At 37.2% G+C, this 10,827-nt stretch overlaps 1 long non-coding RNA gene across 1 annotated transcript; it reads right to left on the reverse strand.

Annotated features, from left to right (window-relative positions):
* On the reverse strand, positions 1-9,141 carry LOC134299258 (uncharacterized). Its single transcript, XR_010006442.1, has 4 exons — positions 3,783-9,141; positions 3,244-3,430; positions 1,220-1,312; positions 1-378 (listed from the first exon to the last, which is right to left on the reverse strand). It is a non-coding gene; the product is annotated as an uncharacterized LOC134299258 (long non-coding RNA).
* Positions 9,142-10,827: the final 1,686 nt, after the last annotated feature.

Raw genomic sequence — 10,827 nt, forward strand, 5'->3', positions numbered from 1 at the left:
AAAAGGGAAAAAAAGAAAAGAAAAAAGAAAAAAAAAGGGGGGGTGAAAACAAAGAATAGGGATTAAACACCATAGGGATTAACAAAGTTCAGGGAACATCAATCTAAGGGGGAAGTATAACTTCCATTCTTCAGATATCTATTTTATAACACTGTATTCAAAACTATCATTTTCCAATTAAACAAAGTTATTAAACATAATTCAAATTATTTCTTAACATATTCTTCCAGTTTACTCCAATTTGTCCTCACAGATTTTCCTCTCGTTTCTTTCAAAAGGAATGTAAGCTTGTCCATATTTTGTATTTCTTCTAATTTATGAATCCACAGGTCTTTTTCCGGGGTCTCCTCCAGTTTCCACGCTTTCGCAAAAGTCATCCTAGCAGCAGTGGCACAATATGTAAATAAAATATCATCATCTTTGTCAAATTTAGTCTCATCATCTAAGATTCCTAATAAATAATATTCTGGTTTTAGTGGGAACTTCGTTTGTAATATTAATTGTGTTTCTTGGTGAATCATTTTCCAAAATCTTTTTGATTTTTTACATAACCACCATAGGTGGTAAAACGATCCTTCCTGGGATTTACATTTCCAACACTTCATATCATAATTTTTATACATTAAACCTAGTTTTTTGGGGTCATGTACCACCGATGAAATATTTTTAGCCAATTTTCTTTCAAATCCGAGGCGTATGTATATTTTAGTTTTTTATTCTATACCTCTTCCCATTCCATTAATTTGATTGGGCGGCCAATATTTTTGGCCCACTTTATCATACAGTTTTTAATCTCCTCTGTTTCTGTTGTCCATTCCAATAATATGACATAAATTTTAGATATTGTTTTCTTCTTACTCATCATAATTTTTTCCCATCAGTTATCAACCTCACCAAATCCAATTCTCTTATCCTTGTTAAACTGTTCTTTTAATTGGACAAATTGAAACCATGAGGTACCCGGAAAATTCTCTTTTATTTCTTCTTGTGATTTCAACTCTTGCTTTTTTGTCAAAATATCCTTATATTTTGGCCAAATAGTCCACCCTAAGATATTTCTTTGTTCCGCTTCCAGGGGTGAAATCCACATTGGGATCTTATTATTAAAGAATCGTATTTTATATTTTTCCCAAATCTTTATTAAAGCCGATCTAATGAAATGGTTACCAATTTTTTTTTTCAAATTTCCTTTTATCATAGCCAATATATGCATGCCAACCTCGTCGTAAATCCATTCCCTCCAGTGCTAATATATCTTCACTCTCTAGGGTTGCCGGGAATCCCTTTCACTTTTTAAGTCAGCAATTTTTTTCTGCAAGATAAAGTACAGCCAAAGATAAGACATAGTTCTCTAATGTAAAGTCAAGAAATGTTATCACATTAAGATGATAAACGAAAGAACATCTATTTATAAATGGGGCAACAAGATTCCTTAGCAGAAATAGCTTTTGTACATTAAAAAAATTCCACAATATGGATTTTGAAACTTGCTACTCAAGTCTGTTAAGAGTTAGGTCAGCAGAACATGTGACTCTTCAGATGTTTTTTGTGACTGCAGCTCCAATCATTCCTCACCACTGATTTCTGTTCAGGAGCAATGAAATATAAATATCTGAAAAGAAATACTTGTTCATCAGTCACCCTTGGATTACATAATTAATTGCTGAAAGTAGTGAAGTGGTTCAAGCAAAACCCTAACTTCAATGACATTGCTTAATCTATGACTGTCAAAGACCAACTAGAAAGCTGTATGGTTTCTTACACAATTCTGAAAGTTAGGCGTGGCCCCAATAGCTATAGCAAATACAAAAGGCACATAAAGATGCTAACGTTGTAGCAGCATAGATTCTTGCAAGTTGTTTTACAGTTAAACCCTTATGCCGGCTGAACTGCTGACCTGGAGGCCTGAAGGTTGCCAGTTCGAATCTGCAAGACAGAGTGAGCACCCATCTGTCAGCTTTAGCTTATGGGGACATAAGAGAAAACTCCCAGCAGGATAGTAACAATACATCCGGGTGTCCCCTTGGACACAAAGGATAGGAAAGAAAGAAAAAAAGACAAGCAGACTCTGGTAGGGCAATGCTCTGCAATGAGGAAGGGAGACTCTTCTGAATGCATCTGCACTTCCTCCAAAGAGCAGATGCAGAGTCTGGGGATACTTGCTAATCCATCTTGGTCACAGGGTTTAGGTGGGATACAGTCCCTTTACTCATCTGTGGGTGGTGTACCAATTGGGGCAGTTTCTGGACCCAGTTAGCTTTTAGCCACAAAAATTATTCATGTTTCGGTAATCTCGTATTTAGATTATTGCAAGATACTTTCTATAGGGCCTCCCATGAAGGTGTGTTGGAAACAAAATGTTAAGTTAAATATGTTCCAAACTGCCTGGAATAATAAAACCACAATTTTGAGATCTTGAGCTGATTGTTTCCTGCTTTTGGGCCAAAGCCAATATGCTAATGTTCATTTTTAAATCAGTGGTTCTCAACCTGGGGTCCCCAGATGTTTTTGGCCTTCAACTCCCAGAAATCTTAACAGCTGGTAAACTGGCTGGAATTTCTGGAAGTTGTAGGCTAAAAACATCTGGGGACCCCAGATTGAGAACCACTGGCCTAAATGATCTGGGATCCAGGATTGCCGCTCCCTCATACATAGTCTTTGCTTTGGAAGTGCACCTTCTAGCCTCAGCAAAAAAAAATATGACAGAAGGTATTTTCGGGGCTAATGTCCTAACTCTGGAATGTGAGGCCTCACCTAACAGCTTACCCAACAGACATACCTGTTAGACTTATTACCTAACTCCTATTTTCTCACTTGAGCATTTAAAATTGATTCATTTGGGGGCAACCTTGTTGACTTGTTTCTCTATGATTTATACATTTACTATATACACATGCATGTGTAATAAATTTATAGATTTTAGATCATCAAACCACTCTGAATCCATTTTAAAATCTCAGATGTGTCTGCATGTAAGTTTCTTGCTAGAACTGTTTTTCTAAATGAAGGGCAGAATTAAAAAAAGTTTAAAATAACTGTATACATCTTTACTTGCCCATCATCCTGTATTACTGTATGTGTAGTAACGATAATTTCATTTGAGAATGAAAATATTATGTACTGAGCAATCATCAGACTCTCAGGATTATAATATTTATTTAATATTATGAAAAGAAACATTTTCTATGTCAACACTTTCAAAAACACATGTAGGACAAGTAAATCAAACAAACTACAACTTACCTGAAAGGGATGATTCATACTTTCTCTGTAGCTTTTCACATTCTATGGTATAGAAGTTTTACCCTCTCTTTCAGTTCAGATAAATCACTCTGATGCTTCTGGTATAGTTTCTGCACATTTTTTTCATAAGATGCATGTTGATCATGTATATCTCTCTCCAATTTCTGACTGGCTGCAGAAACCATTGCTGGAGGAGAGAAATAACATTAGTTACAACCTTCCATTTCCCACACAGAACTGAATATGCATTCTCAAAGGGAGGAAATAGGGGGCTGGTGTTCAGTGAGAACCGCCCACAGCCCCCAACTCTGGCATGGAAAAGAGTATTTGGATTATAAAAGATGAAGAAGAAGCCATCCTTTAAAATTTGGTTTCCTCTTGCTGACCCATGCTCTAATAAAGTGGAGGAGCAACATATAAGATTGAAGAAATGGCGAGCCGCCTTTTAAATTTAAACCAGAATCTCATGAGAGGAGTGCATGAGATTGTGATCAAAGAACACTACAGAAGAATCTCTGTCAAACTCCAGCCCCACTTACATGCTCCTGGAGCAGTTCAGATAAATCTCTTTGATGCTTTTGGTAGAGATTCTTCACAAATTCTTCATAAAATACATGTTGATCACGTATCTCTCCAATTTCTGACTGGCTGCAGGAACCATTGCTGGAGGAGAGAAATAACATTAGTGTCTTTTGAAAAAATTGAAGAACTTTATGAATACTTCTTCCTGTTGGACAAGAAGCGCCATAGGTATTTTCAATGCTATTTGGAAATCACCATAAGTTTTTTCAACATTATTTTAAAAAATAGTGCAACCTGAGTGGCACATGAGAAGTTCCTTGTGGTTTTTACAAGTCATTATTGCTGTTATTACTGTTTTTAAATTGCTTAGATTTTAGCTTGTTTTTGTAAGCCACTCCGAGCCCTGGGGGAGTGTTTTTAAGATTTTTTAAAAGATGTTTTAAAGATGTTTTTAAATTGTTAGATTTTAGCCTGTTCTTGTAAGCCGTCCCGAGCCCTAGGGAAGTGGCGGCATATAAGTCTGAATAATAAATAAATAAATAAAACCACTAGGAAGTGAAACATTTTAAAGAAAGGGATTGCTTTAAACATCTGAGGTGATAAAGGACATGCGGATTCAGGTTCAATCCCTAAAATCTTGCTTAAAAAAACAAAACAGTGTTATTTACTGGGAAATGAACTTGGAACCTCAACCCAGTAGATTGAATGTTTAACCTATGGATTAACTAAGACCTTTCAGATATTTTGGATATCATAGTCAGTGGTATTCTTCTGGGTTGCCTGGCTGTGTCATATTAAAGGCATGTCCTATGATGGCCTATGATGGCTCCAGCCTTTTATTGGAACCTTTTTTGTGTCCTGAGACATATGTATGGGATGCTGAAAGGCTCTGTTTTGTTCCCTGGGCCATGTAACAGCTTATCTCGAACATGCTTTTTGTCTACATATGCTCTTTAGTAAATTATGTGCCTTTCCAGAATCAATTTTATTGAATCTGAGATCATGCGGCAGTGCAATGGCACCCAATTAGGACTTCATTCCATTCCTTTTATGACTTCTGGAGGCAGTGGGCTGCACAACAGATTATTTAGGTGTGTCACAGAAAACTGTGTGAATGCAACCAAAAAGTGCCCATTTGTCTTTGTTTATTTCACAGTACAGTGAAATCTCGGCTTAAGAGAATCCTAACTTAAGTGTTTTGAGTTAAGAATGTCATTTGATCCTGGTTTTGCTTTGACATACAACCAGCACTTTGAGTTAAGAGCTAGAGGCAGAGGGAGTGCTAGCACCAGAGTACAGGGCTTCAGGGAGCAGCCTTGTGCCTCTATCTGCTTTGAGAGATTGCTGCCTGCTTTGAGGAACTTTGGGATAGTTGATTTTGTGTGTTTTTTTTATATTTGGTATGTTTGACTTCATGAAGAAAGAGAAAGAGCAAGAGAGGGGAGATGCTGGAATGAATACAGTATGAAGAAAACGATGCTGCTGCCTCTCCTCTTTGTGCTTCCTTACCACAACTTTGTGCTTCTACCACTTTAAAGTTGATCTTTCTTCTTTGTTGTTCCATGTGAATGTGCATAAATTATTTGTTATTTATAAAGCACCTTTTCTTATTCAAAAATATGTAACAAAAATGGGGGACAGAATGGATTAATAGCATTTCAATGCATTTTAATGGGAAATTTCATTTTGAGATAAGGGCGTTTTGAGTTAAGAGCTCAATCATGGAACAAATTGAATTCTGGTCTCTAGAGTCATAGTTCAAGCTCCAACCACTCTACCATGCTAGCTGTCAGAATAGCTAAACTCAAAAACAGCCTAACTCAAATTTGCACTTGTACTTGCTCTGATGCTATGAAAGCCTTAATATCATACAGATATCCAGTGGGTTTTCATGACCCAATGGAGAATAGAATGTACCCTATTTTCTGGTGTATTAAACGACTTTTTAACCCAGGAAAATCTTCTCAAAGTCAGGGGTCATCTTATATGCTAGGTGTTAAAACTTCCGAACCAGACTCAGAGTCAGGAAGGAGAGGCAAGGGAAACGGGAGGCAGAGCCCAGGAGGAGCACACCTTAATCACTTTTGTTCCTTTCCACTTCAGCAAAAACACCTGGAGGGCTGAAGTTTGTCCATGCCTGTTCTATATTATAGAATTAATGCATTGGCCCCACTTTAACTGCCATGGCTCGATGCTATGGATTCATGGGAGTTGCAGTTTGGTGAGGGCCAGACCTCTCCAATGGCCTTGCCAAGGTCCATCTCCTCCAAGGCTTCACCTCGTTGTCCCAGGATTGCATGGCAAAGACCTCTGGGGGTTGGATGGCGGAGGGGGGCAGGGGCCGCCAGCTGGCCTTGCTGACTTTCTGGGAGCTGTACCTGGCCAAAACCCCCTCCATGCTTAGCCAGAGAGGCTCCTTCCTTCCTGCCGCAGCCGAGACCCACCCATGGCTTTCACGCACCCCCTTCCCATTGGACAGTGAGCACCACGTGAGAAAGTATCCCACAAAGGACAACACTCTCTTCTGGGAAAGCTGCTGGAATGAACTGTGTTGGTGTTTTCCTATTTCAGACTATTCCGAAAGGCCAAAACAAGGGCTGCAGCTACACCAGGCATGAGCAAACTTGGAAGAGGGCTAGTCTTATATGGTGAATATATTCCAAACTCTATATTTGAACTGGAAAAGTTGGGGGTCGTCTTATACGCCCACTCGTCTTATACACCGGAAAAATATGTTACTTTCTCACTATCCAGAAGTTGAAATGTGTTAAGCCACAAGGATGGTTTAAAGAAATTATGCTGATTTATATAGTTTATTTTTGAAAACAAAGACATTTATGGATCAAAAGAGAAATCCTTTGATCTAACTCACTGATTACATATTTTTGCATGTAAGGGGTTGGACTGGATGACTCTTGAGGTCTCTTCCAATTCTATGATTCTATGCTCTTACTAGGTATTACATTGTTTTAAAATGTTGGAATTTTAAACATGTTTGTTAATTGCTATTATATTGGTTTTTGTATTTTGTATTATATTATGTATTGAATGTTTTTATGATGTGTAAACAGCTCTCGAGTCCTTATCGGAGATAGAGCGGTATATAAATAGTTTTGTTGTTGTTGTATGATTCTACTACAAGCTTTAAATAGATAACACTTTTGGTTGTTGCTGTGTGCCTTCAAGTAAGTTTTGATATGGTGTGACTCTTATGGCAAATCTATCATGCGGTTTTCTTGACAGAATTTGTTCAGAGGGGGTTGCCCTCTGAGGCTGACAGAGTGTGATTTGCCTAAGGTCACGCAGTGGGTTTTCATGATTGAAAAGGGATTTGAATCTTCGTTTCTCTGCAACCTAATCTAACACTCAAACCATTACTTCATGCTGGCAACATGTTATTATTGAAGCTGTAACTATATGTTTTGAAGTATAACATACCACACACACAAAACTCCAGTCAAGCTATTAAACAGAAAACTGTCCTGCTTTGAAAACAGTTTTCTACTAATGAGGGGACAAAAGCTTTCGTATGCTGAAATGAAAGTGAAGTGTATATTTTAATGACATTTCACAGGTTCAAAATTAGGCAGTTTAGATAGTACATTGCCCCAGTGATAACAAATGCCTTATCCGATCTCACTGATTCAGACTACAGATCCATAAATTAGGTTAATCTTATCTCCACGTTACAGAGGAAAAGGAAGTTAAGACCAGAACCTTAGCGTGAGCATCAGACACATTTTTTCAGAGGTGGATCTGGAAAGCTTAGTCAAGTTGGTGCCAGGGATAGAAATAAGTCCAGGCCCACAGAGTCAAGACTCCACAGAAATGTACATAAAAAATGTTTGGATAGAATGTAGTCAGGGAATTAGATTGAACTGATTCGATACTCTGACCTATGTCTCTTAAGTCAGTTTTGATGCTGCATTTCTTTTCTTTTCTTTTCTTTTCTTTTGAAATCAAGAGAAACACAAGTTAGGATATTCTTACTGAATTCGCAGCAAACATTGACAAGTTCTAGGAACAATTTTTTATTTTCCTTTAACACTTCAGCTCTCTGCAGAAAAAAAAGTGACACATAATGTCAATGAACATCCCAAGCAGAAAACATGACAATTACCAATAATTAACTTGCAAGGTATCTGCAGAAAGACAAGAGAAAGGAAAGAGAAGCCAAGATATGAATCACTGAGGAGAATATTAGAATGCCTTTTGAAATGTTCCATGTGCTCAATGCCATAAAAACATCGCCAAAGACCATTAGAAAGCACATATTTCTGATGGTCTTAGGAACCCCTTTGGCAGAAAAAGCTGAGGATCTCTCCACCTGTCCTTCTCTTCCTTTTTTAACCAGACGGATCCAACATTGTTTGAATCCACAGTGCTCAGTCTCTGGATGTAGGTGAACTACAAGTCCAAATCTCAAAATCAGTGCACACCAAACCCTTCCAGTATTTTCTGTTGGTCATGGGAGTTCTGTGTGCCAAGTCTGGTCAATTTCCAGTGTTGATTGAGTTCGGAATGCTCTTTGATTGTAAGTTAACTATAAATGCCAGCAACTACAACTCCCAAATGACAAAATCAATTCCCCTCCCTCCCCAACCCCACCAGTATCCAAATTTGGGTGTATCTGGTATTTGTGCCAAATTTGGTCCAGTGAATGAAAACACATCCTTTATATCAGATATTTACATTAAGATTCATAACAGTAGCAAAATTACAGTTATGAAATAGCAACAAAAATAATTTTATGGTTGGGGGATGCCACAACATGAGGAAATGTATTAAAGGGTAGCGGCACTAGGAAGATTGAGAACCACTGCTCTAGACGTTGGAAATTTATTTATCCACATTAATCCTTTATTGTTTCCCAATCTTTAATTGTCCCTTCTGGGTTTAAGAAGACACTAATCAACTTCATTCTGCTTTGCTTTAATTTATTATCACTTTGCTATCCATTACTGGAGCACAGAAATTTTGCCAATTGGACACATTTTTCTCTCTGATGTTTTGAATAATTAAGAGGGTAGTCAAAAGCCCAATTCCAATTAATAAATATCCCAATTGAGAGTCTCTCTCTCCCTCCCACCCTCTCTCATTCTCTCTCCTTATATATGTACATATATTCAAATATATTCCAAAAAAATTCTCAAGTTGTATTATAAAAGTATAATTTATAATGCTATTGTAAATCATAGATCTCTTCAGTCAACATCAAATAATTGGCATCTTAAATGGTGGTGACTGCTGTAATTATTAAAATTGTTTTTATATTATGCTATTATTAATATATTTATTAAATTAATTATACCCTGCCTTTCCCTTGTGGGGACTCAAGGTGGCTAACAATCCCACATTAGAAACGTTTAAAAAGTTACAAAGGCTTGTAAATAAAAACAGTGTGGCAAAAACAAAATTAAAATACAATAAATACACTTAAAATGGCATTAAAGAGGCATAAAACTGTCATGTCCATATTTATACCTGTATATCCTGTTTTGATTTTTGTAAATGAGCAAGTTGCCCAGACTAAATGACATACCTCTGCTCTCCAAAAGAAGTGTGAACGAAAAGGTTTGGAGCAGTGGCACCCCATCTCAAAAGTTTGGCTTTGCCTTAAGACACAACCAACCTGCCTCAATCTTCCTCAAGATCAAGGTAATGAGACAGTTGGGTATCAACTGTTAGTTACTATGACAACAAAGGTATCACAAGTAAACACTGATGACATCACTGCTTTAGAACTAGAACTTTTTGAACTAGGTCCAGGAACTGCTCCTAGACTCACAGAGTTGGAAGAGAACACAAGCGTCAGCAATTCCAGCAGGCCTACACAGTCAGTTTTAACTATGAATTTTAAAATCTTCCATGTATTTTAACATGTTTTTATGATGAATGCGCTTAAATTATCTTGTGCCCCGCCTCGAGCCATGAGAAGGGGTGAATTAGAAATAAAAATTATTATTATTATTATTATTATTATTATTATTATTATTATTATTATCATCATCATTATTTTCAGTCCAACATTCAACATCCAAGTCCAACCCCTGTTAATCCTCCTCTCCATCTGATGGTTAATATTAATGAAACAAGGCTAATAACAGTAAAATAACAGAACCTATCTGCAAAACCATTAGGTACGAATCAATATATTAAATGATCAAAGATAAGATGTCGTGCAGTACAAGATGTTATTTCTAAATCTTACAGAAACCTTGCACACTTTAGTTATTTTAATTTTGTAGGCTTTTGGTATCTTCAAAGCTACTATAATGATAACAGTCAGTGGCTGTATTTGAAAGGCATGTCTTAATGTGAGATAAGTGCCTTGTCACATCAGGTGCAAACTGTATCCGCTCCTTCTGCTACATCAGGATGGCCCCATTGTGAACTATCAAAAGGCAGAGATGACACATGACAACATGACACACTAGAGGATATGAAGATAAATAACTCAATAACAGAGGCAGCAATGCGAGTTATAGCTTGCATTATTAGATTTCTTGTGGTTTTATCATCATGTTGTTAATACTTTCTACTTTATATTGCTCTTCAGCATAGATGATAACACTTGATTCTGTGCCCTGCCAAGGCTTAGAGGCATAAATGACTCAACATTTTAAGGAGATTGTAGTTAAGGGTGGTGCAGATCTACCAAACATTTCTATTCTTACTTTTCTAATAAAATATTAGATTAGATTTCTAATAGGTTCAGCCTGCTATGTTACCAGTTCTGGCCATGTTAAAACTAGTCACGTTCACATGCTACATGGGAGGTCATCACCAAACCCCTATTACTAACACAGAGACCAATAGCAAACATTTCATACAATAAATATGAAATGAATTGTGATTAAAAGTATTTGTCTATGTAGATTGTTAGTTGATTTCTGGCTCCCCAAAACAAATAAAGCCATGTTCTGGTACAGAATGCTCCCAAGGCAATGGGATGTGTTTTGTTCAGAATATGTATTTTTCTATTGGTGAGTAGTAGTCCCCTGTCTGGAAGTAAAAACAGAAGGACCGCTTGTCTCAGGGGAGCGTGCTTGCTCCATCAAT

Source organism: Anolis carolinensis, chromosome 5, assembly GCF_035594765.1.
Source record: "Anolis carolinensis isolate JA03-04 chromosome 5, rAnoCar3.1.pri, whole genome shotgun sequence".
Lineage (NCBI taxonomy): Eukaryota > Metazoa > Chordata > Lepidosauria > Squamata > Dactyloidae > Anolis > Anolis carolinensis.